General features: G+C 39.6%; 1 protein-coding gene across 1 annotated transcript in view; it reads right to left on the reverse strand.

The window, feature by feature from the left end:
• The window catches only part of LOC126151880 (guanine nucleotide exchange protein smcr8b-like), a 104,765-nt gene that overhangs the window by 52,595 nt on the left and 30,212 nt on the right, over window positions 1–21,958 (reverse strand).

A 21,958-nucleotide genomic window follows, 5' to 3' on the forward strand; every position in this document is an offset into this window, starting at 1 on the left:
AAACATATGATAAATTACTGGAAGTATGAAAACTTATGAAGACATCTCCAGGTTGTCAGGCTTATCAAATCGTCGTGATATAAAGACTATAAGAAGGTAATCACACCAAATCCAGATAGTGCAAAGAATTTTAAGTGTCATATTTTGGTCATTCTACAAATATAAAAATATTCTGTATCTTTCTATTGTGATCATATCAATTTTCATATATTTCAAGTGTATACATTCAATGACCCATCCTTGTGCTTTGCATTCTGATGTATGGTGATGCCGACAAATGAAAAATGTAACACTAGTGCATTTCTAATATAATTTTGTTGATATCTTTATGGCTTCCAGAGATCTGCTGTATTAGCAAACCTAAGACAGTACATATCTCAGTAGGCTTCTACAGACCTATCTCATGTCCAGAGAGAGTAGCTGTCACCTCATCAGCAAATGCTATTGAGGCAAATGGTGAGAGTCAGATAATGGGTTCATGACCTGACACTTCAGAATAGCACAAAAGATTCTCCGGATAATGACCTAAAGGTCACTTTTTGATGCTTCTCTGGTTGAACTTGAAAACTGTGACCCCTAACAAAAATGTTTCCCAGTACAAAATCAAACAATGTTACACTTATGAGGGAAAAGGTCCTACTCATTTCTTCTTTCGGATTAAAATTTGCATGATCAAGGGATTGAAAAATCACAGATTATTAATAGAAGTTACTGTTAAAGAGACGGGATTAAGACCTAATGTTGAATGTCTGTACTACCTCTAAATACAGTAGAGCCATATTAAGGGATAAAGGGATAATTGAGCTCTGGGGATGCATAGAAATGGAAAACATGGGGTGGGTGGCTCATAAACTGAAGAGTGAGCAGCACTTAGGGCGTGGGATGTGGCCTCTCATTGAAGAAAGTTATAACTTCTATATAGGACTGAAAATCGGTTTTCTGTCAAGTAGTACGATGCAGCATGCAAGAATTCATTTTTTAATGATAAAGCTTCTTTGTATACAACATTTGAAGTAGTAAAATTGGGGACATGAAAGAAGAGCTTGTTTGCTTCAATAACATGGGAGAGACCCATGTCGAGCTGGCCCTGCGAAAAGCAACTGACACTAAGGTCTAGAAACATGCAAAGTCTAGCCTTATGCTTTGTTTATGGTCATGGTACAACATAAGCTCACTGGGAATTTTACATGTAAAGGTGAAAAGGTAAACAGGAATAAGCAGGACCTGTAGAATAAAAACTCGCTCGGCTGCACTACGTCTTATAAAAAATTTTCGCTTTCATGATGTTACATTGGAGAGAAATAACTTTCAGCCAGTGTGGCTGAAGGGTTCTGAGGAGCGAGATAATATATGATACATTCAATCAGAGTTGCGTCGCACCTTGCTTTCAGAAATGGTTTCCAAAGAGCAGTTAAGCCTGATGCTCTCAAGTTGCATTAGGTCTCACCTCGCGATCTTCACTGCAGTCTTGAGATCACATAATCCTCAGTCTTTTAGCCATCCTGGTGTATTCAGAAAGACTATCATTTTCTATGCATATTTATTTGTAAACAAAACAAAATCAAGATATTATGAGTAGGCACCCTAATCACAAAGCAGACTAAAAAAATATGTTTTTCCTAGCAAACAATATAAATAAAATCTATCAAAAGAAGCAAGCAATGACATTAAGTTTCTAATACACAAACTGAAATCTTTAAACCCATATATCCTAACCATGTATATTCAACATTAGTTTGTACCTATAAAGATAAGGTTATGGCATATAATTCTGTCACTGAACTAAAAAAAATATTCCTAAGAAAGAACTATACTGCAATAAGCAAAGCAGTGTCATTAAGTTTTTAGCACACAAAGCAAAATCAGTAAATTCATATATCCTAGCAAGTAATGTCACTGCTTGTGTTCATAAAGACAAGATTGTGGTGCTTAATTCTGAGAGGGAGAGATAGAGAGAGAGATAGAGATAGAGATAGAGATAGAGATAGAGAGAGAGAGAGAGAGAGAGAGAGCGCAACACCATCTATTGGTTCTTTGGTGTATAATGTGTGATGATTAAACATCCGAACTGCAACACCATCTATTGGTTCTTTGGTGTACAACGTGTGATGATTAAACATCTATATTATTTTCAAAACACAGCCTCCTCACTGAGACCCACCATGCCTGCAAATTAGCTTTGCTGTTTGTAATATGAGAGTGAATTCATCTGAATGACTTCTCTTTGGGCATGAGAGACTACTGGTATCATTTATATTTCAACAGGCTGGATTATGAGGCACCACATGCATAATCTTGTTTGATGTGATGGGCCTGTGAAGGCCTCAGTTGTCTTAAAGAAACTCTTCATCAACTTTAATTATGAAAGTATCTGCAGGTAACAAAACAGATGATGAACTTCAGATGTTATTGTTTTTGTCTTATCCACATCAAACAATGAATATCTGCTTTCTTGCTGGGATTCCTCATCCTGACATCCATCAAGCCGCAGTAATTAGATCACACAGTGTGAACTACTGGTAGTATAGAAAAATCCTTAAATGATTTTCTATGAGTACCAAAAGTTAAAAAAGAAGTAGTGTAAGATGTGGAGAGGCTAAAGGTAATGTCAGACAGGAAATAAACAACCTTAACATCCCTGGTAGAGTAAATGCTTGCTAAATTGAAATACAGAAAAGTTCTTGGCCTTGAGCCCTGTGGCATCACAGTGGCACACTGCTGACATTGACTTGACAATTACATATGCAACCACAGAAGCAGCAAAGAGTAAGAACTCTGACAATATCGTTTAAGCAACAGGAACATTGTACTATTTTCTCCCTGATAATTCTTCACTCCCTGACTCCTCACCACCTATGGTTTACTGACAGTGATTGAGTGATAAAATAGTTGTTTTCAAATTGCATCTCAATTCTTTTCATGAATTGTCAGCCACAAAATAATTCACTTTAAAAGTGCATTTTACATGTCACAGACGTAACCAGATGTAGCAACACAAGTGAGATGCCTGGAGTCACCTGTATGTTGATGATTGTATCAGAGGTGTGATTAATTACATGGGCTACAAATCACAAAAGGCCATAATGAATATAACACAATGTGGCATTAATATGCAAGGCTATACAGCAGTTGAAATATCATGGAATGAAGTTTATGATGACCAGCTGCAATTCCAAAATCTCTTCGAACATTTAATTCGCTGGGAAATATTTTAAATTTCACATATTTATTTGTGATCTGATATATATCTGTTGTATTCAGTTTCAATTTTTTTGCTGTTTTTAATTTGTTAGACTTTCAATATTATCTGCCAAGATTTTTATGCCTTTCTCCTTAATTAACATAACTTTGAGATATATATGTTTGTCGACCTAAACTAGAATTAAACCACATTGAAAGTGCTGTTACAGGCTTGAAATGAGTTGGCTGAAATTTGGGAACAGTTAACAGCTGGCTTTACTAAAGTCAAAAAACTGGAAGCTGTTAAATTGCATGTGTCACACAAACTACCCCAAAAATCTTGCTTGAGAAACTCAAAGTACCTCGAGTATTGTCTATTTACACATACGCTGCTTCTTCTCAAGAAAACACTGCTCTGCATCATGCCCATTTGCTTGTCTGTGAATGGTGTATAAGTAGCAGGACTAGATACTCTAATACAGGGGAAGCTTTACAATGGGAAAGCCTGGGGTACAGCAACCATCATCCTCACCAACAAGTATGATGTGCTGTCCCAAACTGACACTAAGTCAGTGCCAGAAAGAAACATTTCTACTGTTGGAAAGCCATCTACATCACTATTAACTGTTGGTAGTTCAAACACATGGCAAATAATGGTATCCATTAAAGAAATGGCCACAAGGGATGAGAAGGAGAACCATATGCATTCATTGAAATTGAGGATACAGGATGCAACCAGTTGTAAATTACTGTACTCATAAAAAAGCAACTATGCCTGTCATAATAGGTTTAGAGGTCATACATGGTTCTGTCCAGTGAGTGACAGAAGGTGGAAACAACCAGCCTTGTTCGTGTCATATCAACATACATCTCAGTCTTTAGCACTGACCTAAAATGTACTAGTCCTGTGTTCTGAACTGAGTGCACGTCTTGAACCACAGATTTCATCAATTCTGTGACAACCTGGACTGCAGCTTCTGAGGTTTGTACTACAGAGCTGAAAGTTACAGAGTCCCTCCCAAATAGACCAGGGTTGTCCCACTAGGTGCCAGAAGTGGCTAATAGTGTAGCTGATTGCATATGGAATGACAAAACACAATAAATGCTGCTGCAGAGAACTCAAAATGATCATACCAGACCTCAGGCCCTATTTGGCAGATGCTTGAAAATAGATGCAAACAGTCCTACAAGAGAACAACAATGTGGAAAGGACAGATTGCTACTCACCATATGGAGGAGGCACTGAGTCGCAGACAGGCCCAGTGAAAAATACTGCTAAAATAATTAAGCTTTCTGACAAATTCCTTTTTCGAAAATAGGAAACATGCGCATATTTACACAAGCACAGCTCCCACACACACTGCCACTGTCTCCAGGTTCCAACCTTATGTGTTGCATCTAGGAATATACTACACAAACCCTTACATATCACTCCCATAGGGATAACGAGGACACAACTTAACCAATTACAATCAATTTTTGAAAATATAATGTAACTGGATAGATAAAAAAATCTACTCACCTAATGGCAGCAGAACACACATATAAAGGTATTAAAGTTTGCAAGCTTTCGGAGCCAGTGGCTCCTTCTTTGGGGAGAAGGGTTGAAAGCGAAGAAATAGGGGCAAAGGAAAAGGATTGGTAAGGTTTACGAAAACGGGTAGAGTTTGGAAAAGTTGCCAAGATCCTTGGATCAGGGGAGGCTTACCAGACAGGATTAGAAAGAAAGACTGATTGTTGGAGACTGCGCCAGACAAGATTTGAAAACTGGAGAGCTTAAAGGTGGAAGATAGGCCAATACACAAGGGAAAGATTACTGCCGAAATATTGTGCACAAGTTGATAAGAGGTGAAAGCTAACTGCACTTTAAGATGGATGGAGCAGGGGTGGGCAGGCAGCAAAAGATAGATAGATCCGAAAACGAAAGATATAGAAAACTAAAAGGGAGTGAAGAAAGGAATAGTTACTGTGAATAAATGCCAAGACCACAGAAATTAAAGGGAATTAAGGCAGGAGGTGACAAGAACCACGATGTTGTAGAGCCAGTTCTATGGCAAGAACCAAGAATACGTTGTACTACCAGGTCCCACCTGTGGAATTCTGGGAAACTGGTGCCTGGGAAAAGAATAAGACGGCACATATGGTGAAACAGGCACTGAGGTCAGGACTGTCATGATGTAGAGCTTGCTCTGCAACAGGATATTGTGTGTTGCCAGTATCACCCTCTGCCTATGTCCATTCATCCTAACTGATAACTTGGGGGTAGTCATGCTAATGTGAAAGGTCGAACAGTGTTTACATAGCAGATGGTATACAACATGTTATTTCACAAGTGGTTCTCCCTTTGATAGAATATGTTTTGCCACTTATAGGGCGGGAATGGGTGGTGGTAGGAGCATGCACAGGGCAAGTCTTACAGCAGGGACAGTCACAGGGGTAGGAGCCATAGGACAGGGAGACAGGTGCAAAAAGAGCATAGGGTCTGACAAGAATATTATAGAGATTAGGAGGGTGACAAAAAGCTATTCTAGGTGTGGAGGACAAAAAGTTGACTAAATGGACCTCATTTCAGGGCATGATTTAGGAAGCTGTAGCCTAGTCAAAGTAAGTGATTAATACATTCAAAAACAGGATGACACTGTGTAAAAAGTGGTGTACTCCTAAGTTGTTTTTTGGAGGGATCAGCAGTACCAGGCTTCGTTGTGATGGCCCCGGAAACCTGTTTTTGAACTAGGCTGGTGAGGTAATTATGTCTACTTGATGCTGGTGTGAGAATGATAGTGCACTGCTGTAAAGAGTCTACATCTGAACAAATACAATTGCCTCAAACACAAAGGCTGTATGGGAGGGAATGTTTGGCACGGAAAGGATGGCAACTGTCAAAATGGAAGTACTGTTGTTTTTTAAGAGATTTAATGTGAATAGAAGTATGCAGTTGACCTACAGTGAGGATGAGATCAATGTCAAAGAAAGTGACATGGAATTCGGAATCGGACAATGTGAAGTTTAATTAGGAGACTGTATTTAGAGATTCCAACAATTTTAATAGGTCAGCCTCATCATGAGTCTATATGACAAAGACATCACCAATGTATCTAAAACAAACCAGGAGTCGAAAGCTTATGGATCTCAGGAAAGCCCCCTCCAAGCAAACCATGAAAAGAATGGCATAGGAAGGAGTCATCCTGTTTCCCATGGCCGTGCCCCTGGTACGTTTCTATGTCTGCCCCTCAAAGGTAAAGTACCTGTTGGTAAGTATAAAGTTGATTAAGGTGAGTAGGAAGGATGTCATAGGTGAGCACTGACTGAAGAAATGTTCAGCAGCAGACAGACCACGTACATGGGGGATGTCAGTTAAGAGTACGGTGGCATCAGTGGTGACAAGCAAGGTGTGTGGTTAGAGTGAGACACGTACAGATTTCAGACGATGTAGGAAATGGTTGGCATCTTTAATATAGATGGGAAGTCTTTGTACTATGGGTTGCAGGTGTTGCTCAATTAAGGCAGATATATGTTCGGTGTGTGCTATGAAGCCAGCAACTATGGAATGACCAGGGTGATTGGGTTTGTGGATGTTAGGAAGAAGGTAAAAGGTGGAGCTACATGGTTTGGGTGGGGTAAGAAGTTCTATGGATTTAGGTGTTAGTTCAGGTGAGGGGCCAGAGATTTTAAGGAGGGACTGCAAGCCAGTTTGACTCTCAGTGTTCTCACTGTCCCTCAGTCACCACAAATCGAAAGTCTTGAGCCAGTGTGTGATGAGCTGAACCCGGAAAGTTATGCCATCAGACAATGCTGTCTGGCACATGTATGATAAATGAATTACAAGGTACTCACATGACAATGGTATGATATCATACTCAAAATCAGCAAATAATACATTCCAATAACGATTTTAGAATCATAAGTGGACAATGACTTACCGTATTTACTCGAATCTAAGCCGCACTCGAATCTAAGCCGCACATGAAAAATTAGACTCAAAATCAAGGAAATAAATTTTCCCGAATCTAAGCCGCACCTAAAATTTGAGACTCGAAATTCAAGGGAGAGAGAAGTTTTAGGCCGCACCTCCAAATCGAAACAAAGTTTGTCCATTGTAATATGGGACACAATTTAGGTCGAATTAATAACGATACAGCTACAGTAGTTTGGTTCGAGTCGTAAGCTTAGCAGTTGGGCTTTACCAGGTAGCCATTGCTATGCGTCAGGCCCATATTTATACGGGTACCCCCTTGTAAATAACCTTGCGGGTACCCTTCCTTTTTCACGTGCTTCGTCTGTTTGAAGCGATTTCTTATTTTTATTTGATCTGGTAAGTGCTGTTCTCTTTGTTATAGGTGTTTACGTCACTCTAAGCTGACAATGCGTTGTACTGTCATGCATTGTTTGTCACATTCTGATAATGTGTGTTTACGACCTGTCGCCGATCGCGGCATGGCTTGCTTTTGTGCGCGCTACCGCCGCTTATGATAAAAAAAAAAGAGGAATTGTCTCATTAGCGAAACAATGGCGAGAGACTGCTATTTTTTGTTACTTACACTGCTGCTTTCTTTGATAATGATCAACAAAAACCAAAGAATAGACTGCGTATGATAGATGTTCTGAACGAGAGTTTAGCTAAAATTTTTCACCGTTTGAAAATCTTTGCAGACGCCTCTTTTGTACATTACATTCTGCACAGAAATTAGTCATCTTAGATTTAAAAATCTAATCAATTGCCGTGCTTCATTTCTGACTGTATCACTATTAGGCATAAGAATAATAAGAATATAAACGTGACATGATATGTATATTCTTCCGCGTTTGCTGTTATCTCACACTAGTTTCGAAGTTTATTAGGCAGACAGGATTTAAATGAGATAGAAGCAAACACGAAAGAATACATGGCAAAATGTTTATATTCGTATTATTCTTATGGTGAAGAGAATACTGAATGTGATTCTCATTTCATAAAAGTTACTATTAGCAACCATCTCTTCTCACAGGTAGGAAAAAATTCAGAACATAGAGTTGGCCATATTGACAAACATCCCAAACAGTCTTGCCAGTCGGATTTTCATAGTACATTGAAATGCTGCTACATTCGAAGATAAACAATACGGAATTTGTATTTACTTCGTTGGATAATGTGTGAAAATGCAGTGGTCGAAACTCTGGGTGGAGAAAAAAACCTCGTCTTCCACCTTTTTTTAAATTTATTTACTGACTCAGAGGTTTTGCGCCAGTATTTATCTTTGTGCCTGCAAAGTGTGCCTGTGTAGCGCTACATATATTCGACGACAGAAGTTAGTTGTGGCGGCACCTACCAACCAGAACTTGCGCTTATTTTGCACTCGATTCTAAGCCGCAGGCGGTTTTTTGGATTACAAAAACCGGAAAAAAAGTGCGGCTTGGATTCGAGTAAATATGGTATTTTAAATAATTTATTATGGCTGTGAAACCATTTGTCAGGAAAATGCTTAGAAAATACTGTAGTGAAACAGCAGCATCTCCAAATTAATGTATTCTTAATGTTTTAGACAACACATTTGTCGAAATACATTGTTACTACTAATCTGTTAAATTATAAAGCTAGTTCAAGTTTGATTATGTGAAAATTTAAGCATTCCTTATCTTTGAATGTTAGTTTTAACCTTGGTACAAAGCAGAAAATACAGGTCTTCTACTCCCCACAAATGACACTGACACATGCAACCTATGCAGGCGACTGTTGTATCTTGTACTAATAATTTTTTGGGGGATAGAGGAAAGGGAAGGTGACAGGAAATGAAGCAGAGAGAAGGAACAGCACTTCCAACTTTAGAGAGAAGAAGGAAGCACAAACATAACATTTAATTCAATTTATTGCTGTTTAAATGTCCTGTTCTGAAGACTCAATATCCAGGGACTAATTTCAATCAATGACAATGTTTTTTCCTTCAGAAAGTTGTTTTCTTACAGGTTTTTGGTGTTGCATATCCACCTAACCCAGTCTTCCACTGTGACTTCATCAGTTGCTTTCTCAAATAAATGCTGCACGTCTTTCATTCTGAATGTGCAATCTCTGTATGCAACCTTTCCTTTCACTAGGACACAAAGTAAATCTAAAATCAGTATTAAAATATATCACTATTTATTTCTTTGCAGGATGCAGATTATTTCTCATAGATTGAACCTTCATTTCTTGACCAACAGTTTTCATTGTCCATGTGTCTACAAATATTCTCTGTATGAGTCATAGTGAATCACTGCATCTCTTTGCTGTTCCAGACTGTAGTGCCAGAAAAACTTCCTTTTTGGTATTGTCTGTAGTCTCACAAGGAAATTCATATACCTTGCACACAACACTTCTTTGGCTCTGTCTGCCTTAAATCTCAATCATTTTCACTTGTACACAAAACCAGCAATACTATCTGATGAAAATCACTGCTCTCTTTGCACACATACATTTCCATGGAGTGCACACACAAGAGAATGTGGTATAGAGGGAAGCAACAAAGTTGTAAAGCCATGCCAGCAGCAGCAGCAGCATGAATGAAGTGCAATATTTTCACATAAACTCTGTTAACAATAAGTGTTTGATAGATGTTGTTTCTTACAATGCTATCTGGGTGGCACTCATAGCGGAGATGGCACTGTGGCAACAGTATGAGCTTACAGTCACAGACCAAGCCAGACTATGCCAAAGGCTTACCGATGGCTCTAAGAAATGGAGAGAAAAGGGGGTGGGAGAGACAGTGAGAGAACTGACCTACACTCTCAGCCTTCACTTTTGCTGCTCCCTAGTACTAATGTAGTGGTGTCTACAGAAAGCTTACAGCTGTAATACTCAATAAATTCCAATAGCCTGATGGAGTCCGTGTCAAGTTCTATATAGAATTTTTAGGTGAACTCTCTCTGCTCTTGACCACACCTTACCACAGATCCTTTGGGCAGACACACATCCATGACTGCAAAAGAGCACATGTCACACAAATCTACAAAGCAGGATGTGATACTCATGATAGAACTACTGATCTATTTCACTCACATCCATTTGTAGCAAAATCCTAGACTGCCTGAACCTCCTACACAAAGCAAACTTCTCCATGAAAATCCACATGGTCTCTGGAAACTTCTATCATGTGAAACTCAACTTGTCCTCTTCACAAATGATTCTTCAATACCACAGCTGGAGTAAAACTCTTTGATTTGGTGTTACAAAACTTCAGTGCCAAATTTACTCTTTTTAAAAAGAATATCTCACAAGGTTTGCACCTAGACTGAAAATTTTGTAACAGGCAAGACAAACCATGCTATCCTGGGTGGAATGTTATCTACAGACAATGAAAAAATATTTAGTGTGCCCCAGGAGGGCTGTAATGGTCCATAGGCAGATAATATTAGCTGAACTCTCAGGTTTTTATGCAGCTGATTTAGATTTCATTAAAATATCAGTCTAGTACAAAGTCCAGCACATAGCTCTTAATCTGGAAAAATGCAAAGTTCTGCACTTCATGAAATGTAACATTGTGGTGTTCTATGACTGAAAGAGTAATGAGACATGACTAGGGATAAATCATATCTTAAACACACACATATACTGGAGTAACATTGGTGAGATATCTACACCTATACTCTGAAAGCCACCTTACAGTGTGTGGTGGAGGGCATGAAACAGAATGACCATGTAGGTTCCATTGTACCCAATGCAAATAGCAGGCTAAAACTCGTTGGTAGAATACTGCAAAATTGCAATTTGCTGACAAAAGAGCTTGCATACAAAACAACTGTATGGCCATTACTGAATATTTCTTAAATGTATGTGGTCTATGCCAGATCATGGGGGAATCATGCATATACAGATAAGGGTGACATGAATGGTAAGAGTTTTGTTTGACATGCGAGAGAGTGTAATAGAAATACAATAGTTAATTGGCAGACACTCAAGAACTTGCATACAATCCTTCAAGAAATCTCTTTCATGGCACGAACTACAGTAAAGCTTGCTCCAGACAGAATCACATGGGACTGAAATAATTTTCCAAATTGGACAAGTTTCTGTATTACACAAAACTCACTACCCAACATAAAATTTGATAGGTATCTTGCAAAAAGGTATACATTTGTAATTGTGCATATATTAACGTACTTTCTTCCCTGCACAACAGATGTTCATTTACTGTGTTTTGTACAATGGAACACTAGATTATTAGACTACCTAATAGATAATATGGCATTTCTGTTTTTCTACTATAATTTTAAATTCGTTTATATGCTTCCCATGTTTATTTGCTTTACATTTCACTTTTGCACCATGTATCAAGGAGGGAAAACTGTTTGAATTTCCTGTTCAAAACAGTTTTTTTTCTTTCTTTTCCCCTCCTATGCAACTTTTGTACTATATAATAGTTCCAACAGCTTGGAAGGATGAGTGTGTACTGCACATTGCATGACATCATTTATGCATGCAACAGCTTCTTCAAGCATATTAATTTTTCCAGGGACATCGTTTTGCTCCTCTTTTCCTTCCATTGTTTCTTCCTAATCATCTCCTATGTTGCAGATTTGTATGAAATCTGTTGCTGAAGTAAAAGTGGAGTGAGTTGATCAAAAGTCATCACTTCGAATATAGTCATCTGCACTACATGAAATGTTTCACATTTTAATTAATTCGGCAATTGCTGCTGCATTTTCTTGAGCTTTGATGGCCACAGAAGCATCTTGTTCTTGACCTTCAAACCCTGCTTTGTTGAAGCAGTTGGTAACAGAAACTGACCGTACGAGAACAAATGCATTTTCGGATTCTTCAATAATTGCCTATAATGGGACATCAATATGTAAGTAATGCCTTGATCCATGGATTGTGTGATGCAGTTGAAACTGTTGGGAACCAAGCAAATTCCACATCTGATAACTTGATTTTGGGGTGCAGGGTTGCATTGTCTTGGAGAATTTAGTAATTTCCTTCTTTCATCTTGGTAATTAAAGAGCCCAGCCATTCTTCCATAAGAGCATTCACTATCCACCTCTTTTTATTGTTTTTCCATGGGACTGGAAGCTTAATGACGTCTCAATGCAGTTTTGCCACCTTTCCAATCATCAAGGCTTCTCCATTTCAACTAACATGTTTCCACACAACAGTACAGTGAGCCTCTCGTTGGACGTTTTTCTGCTGGTGCACTTTACACCTCAAATTGCTTGAGATTCTGAAGGCAGTGTGTGATAAAACAATCCCATTTCATCGGCAATGAACATGTCTTTTGGGTTGCAATTTGCAATCAGGTTTTACACTATTGTCTTCCATTATGTTGCTACACTGTCCTGCACATTCTTAGCTTTCCCACACACTTCATTCCACATTATGTTTTGCCTAGTTTTGAAACTATCCAGCCATCCTGTGAATGCCTTAAACTTCTAATTTCTAAGCTCTTTTAGGGACGTTCAGAGCCTCACACTGCAACATGGGTCCAGACAAAGGTAAGTTTCTTGCCCAGACACTTATGAACCATTTCCACACTACCTCGTTAATTTCTTCATTTCCTGCCTTCTTCGGCTTTCTCTTCATTTGAGCATTTCCTTTTATCCATTCAACTGAAAACTTATCCTTTGCTCTTAAAGTATCATAAATTTGTGTTTTACCACATCTGAAATGCAACATTATTTCAGGCAGCAAGAGTTTGCCTTTCTCGTGGGCCTTGATTACCTTAATCTTTTTGTTAAGAATTAGTGATACATTCTTTTCATTCGACATGTTGTTATCACGTAAGGTGCTTCTAATCAACCAAAACTGGATGAAAATAATGAAGATAGTAAATTTCTTTGGAATACTTGATCTTGGTACATAAAACCACCTCTTTCATTGCACAGACTGCAGGAGAGAGTTCATAGGTACAGAACAATATTCCAGTGTATGCCCATATGTGTCAATAATAAAGGAAAACGAGAAATCCCAACAAACAGAGTGCTCATGAATGAGCTATTTCCTTTGATGTACCAACACTGAGTGTAACTTGTTCGTAGTTGTAAAGAGCGGCGCAGTTTGATGTCCACACCCACAGTGCCACACTGAGCCGAACCTCTTTTCTTGGCTTTGTGCAACTTAACAGCATTGTCACGGCTGTACAGTCTTTGCATTAAAAGTGGCTTTCTTGTACAGTAGTGACTAACTAATGCATACCGAGATACAGTACTACAGTATAAGCTCTTTTCTGCATTATCGATATTGATTGGTTTGTTTTGTTTTAGGGTTCAAAAACAACTAGGGTCATATGTGTCCATGTCAGAACTACAGAACACATAGACAAAAATGAGTTAAAAGCAACTACACGTTAAGCCCAACTGACAGAAGGAAAGACAGCTAAAAATTGGTGCTTGGAGAAAAGTCCATTAAATACACCCACGAGAAACGGAGGTCCTACACTAGATGTTTAATGTCTTTCGCCATATTGCTATGACAGATAAGAAGTAAAACATGGTTGACTGCCCATGTGATGTTCGCTAAACCGACCAATAAGTCAGATGGCAAACATACATGAGAACGTAAGTGGTGAAAAAAAAAGGGCATTCCGTCAGGAAATGATGAACTGTCAAAGATTGATGACAAGGGTGGGGGGAAATTACAACTGAAAAAAGGGTGATGGCTAACAGTTCCCAATATGCAACCTCACTAAAATGATCTCCTTAGGGCCGAGAGGAGGTTGTCCAAGCCACTGGGAGAGGCTTAATTCCCTGGAGTTTGTTCCCGTGAAGGGAGGACCAGTGATGATGCCAAAGTGGCACCACCTGCTGACAGACGGCAACACAGAGATCATTGGAGGGAATGGAAGAACTAGCTGGAGGGAATGGAAGAACTAGCAGGCCGAGGTATGAGGACTGCAGCCTCAGCAACAGTGTCAGGGGTCTCATTTCCCATCACACCATGGAGACCAGAAACACACATAAACATCACAGTGGCTCCATCAAGAGTGAGCAAGTGACAGCTTTCCTGGACCCGCTGCAGTAAGGGATGGACAGTGTAGAGCGCACAGAGGCTCTGAAAGGCACTGAGAGAGTCAGAGCAGATGACACAAGTGAAAAGCCTGTGTCTCCGGATGTACTTTGTGACCTGATACAGGGTGAAGAGCTCTGCTGTAAATACTGAGCAGTGTTCCAGAAGCCAATAACAAAAATTGATGGCGCCAATGACAAAGGCACACCTGACAACACGGTCCATCCAAGAGAGATCTGTGTACACAAAGGTACTATCATGAAGCTCCGTGCGAAGGTCATGAAACTTACAGTGATAAAGCAAGGCTGGAGTAGTGCCCTTAGGAAGCAAATGAAGGCCAACATGAACATGGGCCACTGCACAAAGCCAAGGTGGTGAAGGGTTCACACCCACTGCGAAAGTGGCAGGTAGCGTGAAGTTAAGCTGCCAGACCAAGAGCCGACAGTGAACTCCAGGAGGTAAGAGAGAAGAGGGACAAACCCCATACTGGCAATCAAAGGAGTCATCGAAGGAGGAGGCATAGGATGGACGGCCATGCATGGCAGACAAACAGCATGCATATCTTGTGGCAAAAGAGGGACAGAAGTGCAGACACATAAACGAAACACACACAGTCTAGTTTCGAACAGACAAGGGACCGGTACTCCAATTCACTCCCCAGGAAGTACTGCTGAGGACATGTAGGACACTGAAGGTCTGCATACAGCAAGAGACCAGGTAACACACATTGGAGGACCAAGAAAGTTTCCTATTGAGGATGAGCCTCAAGAATTTTGTAGTTTCAGCAAATGGAATGGCAACAGGCCCAGGTTGTAAAGACGGTGGAAGAAACCAATTGCGCCACCAGAAATTCATACAAACGGATTTGTCAGTGGAAAAAGGAAAGTCATTATCGATGTTCCATGAGTAAAGATGATTGAGACAACACTGAAGGCACTGCTCAAGGAGACAAGTCTGTGGAGAACTGCAACAGATGGCAAACTTGTCAACAAAAAGTGAGCCAAAGATGCCTGGCGGGAGGTAGGACATAATAGGGTTAATGACGATAGCAAAGAGGATGACGTTCAGAATAGAAACCCGAGGCACATTGTTTTCCTGGATAAAAGTGTCCGACAAGGCAGAACCCACAGGGAGCTTGAAAACATGGTCTTTTAAAAATTCCTAAAGGAATGCAGCCACAGAAGGTCCATGTGCAGAGAGTACAGAGGATACCAGCCCTCCAGCTGGTGTCATAGGCTTTCCCCAAATCGAAAAACACAGCCGCAGTCTGGTATTTCAGCAGAAAACCATTTGTGACATGGGTTGACAAAGTGACAAGATGGTCCACACTGTGCAGTGGTTAGTAAATTACAAGATTCAAGCCACCATACCAGCTGGGCATGAATCATACATTCCATCACGTGGCAAACATAGCTGGTGAGAGAAATAGAGTGATAAATTGAAGAAAGGTGTTTATATGACAGTGGCCTTATGCTAGCATCTGAGAAACGTGCCCTCTGCCCAGATATGATTGTATGTATGAAGGAGAAATTGCCTGCCTGCAAGAGAAAGGTTCAGTGCAATTGATACAGTGGGGAGGAGGAGGTGGGCAACCACCCTCAACCTACCACAGGTTACACATTTAGCCGGGTGTCAACAGCACATTTGAGTGTGGTTGTAACTGGTAGCAGTGCACCAGGCTCAGAAAGTAGGGTCGTACTGTAATAACTTCATAGGCTGCTTTGATCTTGGCCAGAAGCACCATACTATCAATAGAGAGAAAAAGAGTGTCTCTGTGTGTGTGTGTGTGTGTGTGTGTGTGTGTGTGTGTGTGTGTGTGTGTGTGTAGCAGGGGGGGGGGGGGGCGGCACTAAGGATGCATCTATCTTTTTCATCACCCAATGGATTTCAATGACACCCTGATCAGAGACGTACATTTGGATTTCTGCCTGGGTCAGACCATCAAGCAGCCTAGTGTAAATAACACATGGGAAGAATGAAGCAATCGAAAGGCTTCGACACAAACAGGATAGCCACGGAGGTGCAAAGCTGCAAGCAATTTTTGTGCTCGGAATCAGAAGTAGCCCCCAAAAGCAAAGCGCCATTCTGTAAACAGGAGCAGGGTTTCACAGGGCCAGCAGTTGCATCAACGCCTTTCTGAATAATAAACAGATTTACCATAGTAAAGGACTGACCATCTTCAGTATCTGAAACCACAAGGAACCGTGGTGCAGCTGGGAGGTTATTTGAATCGTTAGCCTCATTCTGTTTATGTTCAGTTGACGTTGACTGAGAAGGAGATGATTGGCTCATTGCAAGAAAGTCCCCCACGATTGCCAGCATCTCCGATGGCATGCTTCTTCCAACTGGTGGCCCCCTCAGAAGGGTGATTCTTCACACCTCAGGTCGCACCACCCGAACACCTGACAGAGGGACCAATCGACAATTTAGGAAGGTAGCAGCTCAGGCAATCAGCCCTCTCTGAGACTGGCCTGTATCAGGGGGTACGTGCGGACCCTATCTGTCAATACGGGACTGGGAATTACATGTTACCCAGTCACCAGTTATGTGTCACACGTGTGGGCCAGCCTTCAGGAGTGCACAGGGACGAAGAGGAAAAAGAGAAACCTCAAATGCTGAAGCAGAGGAAGGATAGCAGAAGTGGAATGAAGAAAGAAAAAAGGAGCAAAAGACAGTGGACAGACTATTCTGATATCGCCTACTGAAAATGCTGAACACATTTCCAAAAACATCCCACACATGTTCCCCAAGGGAGGGGAAAAAGAACAGCAAGAGGATAGACATGCAGCACAGAAGGGAAAAGATGCTGCTAAGTCTGGGTACCCATAGTAGCCAAGCACGAACCTGCCCAAGAGTGGCAAACCCCCTTGGGGGGTTACCAATATTGATAGTGGCAAGATATCAAAATATGTGACATGAATGGCATTATCCTTTCATTGCACTGAAGTAGAAGCTCAAATATTTTACATCACAAAGGGACCACAGACTTTAGTATGTGACATAAGTTTCCACTTGATACCTCTACCCATTCCTGCAAAAAATAAATAAATAAATAAATAAATAAAATAAAAATAAAAAATAATCATCAGACAGATAGATGGACGGACGGATGGATGAACAGACAGACAGTCAGTCTGATAACAAATAACAATTTTTTTTTCTTTTTTTCCTGTTGGGTAATTACAAATTGACAATCTTCTGGTTTTTCCTTTAATTGCACTGTGAAACGTTGTTTCTTGTCAAATTTCATGATTCCAGGCCAATGACAAGTATCCTGTAGGTTTTCATGAGCGAGTTTGGTAGTATCAAAATATGTAGCATAAACGGCCGTATCTTTTCATTGCATTGACTTAGAAGCGCAAATTTTTTTATAGTGCTCAAAGACCATAGAGCTTAGTATGTAATGTAGATTTCAACTTGCCACATCTGATCATTCCTGAGAAAAATTCTTTTTAAGAGTCAGACAGACAGATGGCCAACAAAGTCATCCTATAAGGGTTCCGTTTTTACTGACTGAAGTTGTGGAACCCTACTTAGCATATAAAAGTATACTGAATGCATCGAGACTTAAATATTTGTATGGGTTGGCAAGATTTATGAATTATACTTGATCTGCTTTGATTATTCTCAGGTTGCATCCGTGGCTGGACCATGAAGGATACTTAGTACATTACACAATAAAAATTTCAATCTCCTGCACACTTCACAGTGTTGTATAAGTGGAACTGACTTTTCAAATTACTCTGCTTATCTACTTATGTACTGAGAACCCACTATGCCTAACTGAATCACTTAAAAATATTTTAGCATATACACCAACATAACTTTTAGGTTCACAGATGCACTTGTGCATCAGTGAACCTAAATGTGTTTGTGCTATGCATATAAAGGTGGAAAAATGAGCTAATGCAGCACTTAAAACGTGATCTACATATGTATTATGCCAATTCTATAGTGGCATTGCCCTGAAATGTGTCTTGTGATACATATAGCTGTGGTTTGCTGCTGTAGCTTTTCAAGCAGTTGACAGCTAGGAGTGGCCAATAAAAACATGTAACAATCAGATGCACTTTTACATGTGAATTCAAAAATTTACTAGATAGCACACATTACTTTTTATTGTGATATACAGAGTGACGCAGCTAAGATAAACAACCTCAAATATATAACAATCGCAAATATATCCCAAATGAGTAAATGCATCATGGAGCATTTTTCAAAAATTGTCTGGGACAAAAGGTGAATTTTTGAGGCACTCAGTAATTTTTATGTTTATAGCTGCAGAATTTTGACACTGAGTTTTCTTACTGGAACTATACACTTCTTTCTGTAGCACTGGAAAGATTACGTCAATAGCATAGCATTTGTGGCACATGATCAAACACTATCAGTAATAAGACACAGTGATCCAAACCACTGTCCCATCATCAGGAGAAGAGGTTCCAAAACATCCACCATACTGTACTTAACGCAAATAAATATCTAACAGGGTCAGTTTGTGATGCTCGTAATGCCCGTCAGTCTGTGCTCTGCTGTTGTAGCAACCACACAAACAGCTCATGAAGCTATGTATATTACAGCCAAAAAGTGGATTTGGTTTTCGATTATGGTAAAACTTATCAAACTGTAACAGTAACAGTCCAATTGTATGCTGAAAGGTATTCTGATCACACCACACTCTCACAGTTCGTCCTTGTAAACATCATAAAAATATTCACGAAATTAAAACTGTGAAGAATACAATATGCCAATGAAAAAGAGCAGAAACTGATTAGAGAAGTGCAACTAACATTTTAGCAGTGGGAATCCACATGACAATGCAACGTAGCTCAAATGTGTGAATGGAATCAGTCAAAGGAGTGTTCTGTGAACATTACACTCCAGTGCATTTACTCCTTTCTACATTTTGCCATGTAAATAGTTTCACAGTAATAACCTCCAGAGTCAGTTATAGTTCTCCAAATGGTGTGTACAAAAACTGCCGTATAATGTGGAATTTGTGTACAAGATTTCAACATTCTGTTTATGGATGCAACATCATTTACACATCATGGACAAATCCATCTTCGCAGTATGCCTACTTGTCACAGTTAACAACAGAACAGTGACTTGCACTGTTAATCTTGTCACTATCTGATCAATTTCCACATATTATGTTGTTTAAGTTCTCTTTGAAGCAACTTTTTAAAGCCACAGAAAAAAATATATAGTTAAAAAAAACTCTGTGTCATATGTCAGCAGCTATAAACGTTAAAGATTTCTTGCCTACATCAGAAAACTTGCTACATTGTCAACTAAAGTACGTAAAAATCTCACCTTGATATATTTACTTGTTGTGGATACAGTTTGGGTGGTCTGTCAACTGCTTCACACTGTATATGATAATGGGACAAGAAACATATATTCAAGTCTTTTTCACTACATTTATATATCACTACTGCCCAAATAGTCATGAAAACAATTTCAGGTGATGAGCAATAGACAAATGTCCTCAATTTAAATTGGAATGCAATATTTTACAAATCAGAATCTACAAATAAAGTAATTATTTGTTATTATTATTGTATTATTCTCTTATCTTTGTACTGATCATGTATCATGCAAAATCTTCAATCCCTCTTCTTTCCTTGTTGTTTCCTGTAAATCCAGTATTACTTCAGTTTCTTCCCATGTTGTTTTTGAAAATACTAATCAAGTGAAATGCAACTTTTCTGACACCTGAAAGCCATGGATGAAGACTGTCACATAGATGATGTACTTCCCGGCTTCCAGACAGCATCTGACTCAATATCGCAGCTATACTTATTTCCAAATGCAAAATTTGTGGATGGGTTCAAGAATTCTGGTAGGAAGGATTCAGCATGTTATACTGGATGGACAGTCACAGAAGTAACTTTAAATGCACTTCAGAGAAGTTTCTTGGGAGCGTTGCTGTTCATGGTGTACATTTAATAACCATGCAGACAATATTAAGTAGTAACCTCAGCCCATCAAGATGGTGCAGATAGGTATAGTAAAGTACTGCCTAAAAAAAGCTGCACAAATATTCAGAGCTTGATAAGATTTGAAAGCTGTGCAAAGACAGGCAACTTGCTTTAAATATTCAGAAATGTAAAATCTCAAAAATGAGATCAACAGGTAGTGCAAAATGGCTAAGCAGGAATGACTAGAGGATATATCTAAGGATGTACAAGTTTATATCACTAGGGGTAAGACAGATGCCACCTACAGGAAAATTAAAGCGATCTTTGGAGAAAAAAGGACCACCTGTATGACTATCAAAGGCTCAGATGGAAAACCAGTCCTAAGCAAAGAAGGGGAAGCAGAAAGGTGGAAGGAGTATATAGAGGGTCTATATAAGGGTGATTTAATTGAGAGCAATATTGTGGCAAAAGAATAGGATGTAGATGAAGATGAGATGGAAGATATGATACTGCATGAAGAATTTAACAGAGCACTGAAAGACCCAAGTCAAAACAAGGCCATGGGAGTGGACAACATACTGATAGAACTACTCAAAGCCTTGGGAGAGCAATCCCTGACAAAACTCTTCCGTGTGATGAGCAAGATGTACAAGACCATTGAAATACCCTCAGACTTCAAAAAGAATATAATAATTCTAATTCCAAAGAAAACAGGTGCTGACAGGTTAGACAATTACTGAATTATCTGTTTAATAAGTCACGGTTGCAAAATACTCACACGAATTATTTACAGAAGAATGGAAAAACTGGTAGAAGCCGACCTCATGGAAGATCAGTTTGGATTCCGCAGAAATGTAGGAAGACACGAGGCACTCCTGACCCTAAAACTTATCTTAGAAGATAGGTTAAGAAAATGAAAACCTATGTTTACAGCATTTGTAGACTTAGAGAAAGCTTTTGACAATCTTGACTGCAATACTCTCTTTCAAATTCTGAAGGTGGCAGGGGTAAAATACAGGGTGTGAAAAGCCATTTACAATTTGCACAGAAGCCAGATGGCAGTTACAAGAGTTGAGGGGTTCAAAAGGGAAGCAGTGGTTGAGAAGGGAGTGAGACAGGGTAACAGCCTATCCCCGATGTCATTCAATCTATATATTGAACAAGCAGTAAAAGAAACAAAAGAAAAATTCGGAGTAAGAGTTAAAGTCCAGGGAGAAAAATGGTTCAAATGGCTCTGAGCACTATGCGACTCAACTGCTGAGGTCATCAGTCACCTAGAACTTAGAACTAATTAAACCTAACTAACCTAAGGACATCACACACATCCATGCCCGAGGCAGGATTCGAACCTGCGACTGTAGCAGTCGCTCGGCTCCAGACTGTAGCGCCTAGAACCGCATGGCCACTCCGGCCGCCAAGTCCAGGGAGAAGAAATAAAAACTCTGAGGTTTGTCAATGACATTACAATTCTGTCAGAGACAGCAAAGGATTTGGAAGAGCAGTTGAACAGAGTGGACCGTGTCTTGAAAGGAGGATGTAAGATGGATGTCAACAAAATCAAAATGAGGATAATGGAATGTAATTGAATTAAATCAGGTGATGCTGAGGGAATTAGATTAGGAAATGAGAATCTTAAAGTAGTATATGAGTTTTGCTAATTGGGCAGCAAAACAACTGACAATGGTTGAAGTAGAGAGGATACAAAATGCAGACTGGCAATGGCAAGGAAAGCATTTCTGAAGAACAGAAATTAGTAAATTGTAAACTTTTACAGCTGGAATTGTACCAATTAATAAAATATTTCGGGCTATTATGCCATGGTCGAAAGGATTTCACTTTAAAACTCAACGTTTCGTCTCCATCTGCAGAGGACATTTTCAAGGGGGATCATAGCTTTGTTGAATGT

Source organism: Schistocerca cancellata, chromosome 2 (assembly GCF_023864275.1).
Source record: "Schistocerca cancellata isolate TAMUIC-IGC-003103 chromosome 2, iqSchCanc2.1, whole genome shotgun sequence".
NCBI classification, from domain to species: Eukaryota; Metazoa; Arthropoda; class Insecta; order Orthoptera; family Acrididae; genus Schistocerca; species Schistocerca cancellata.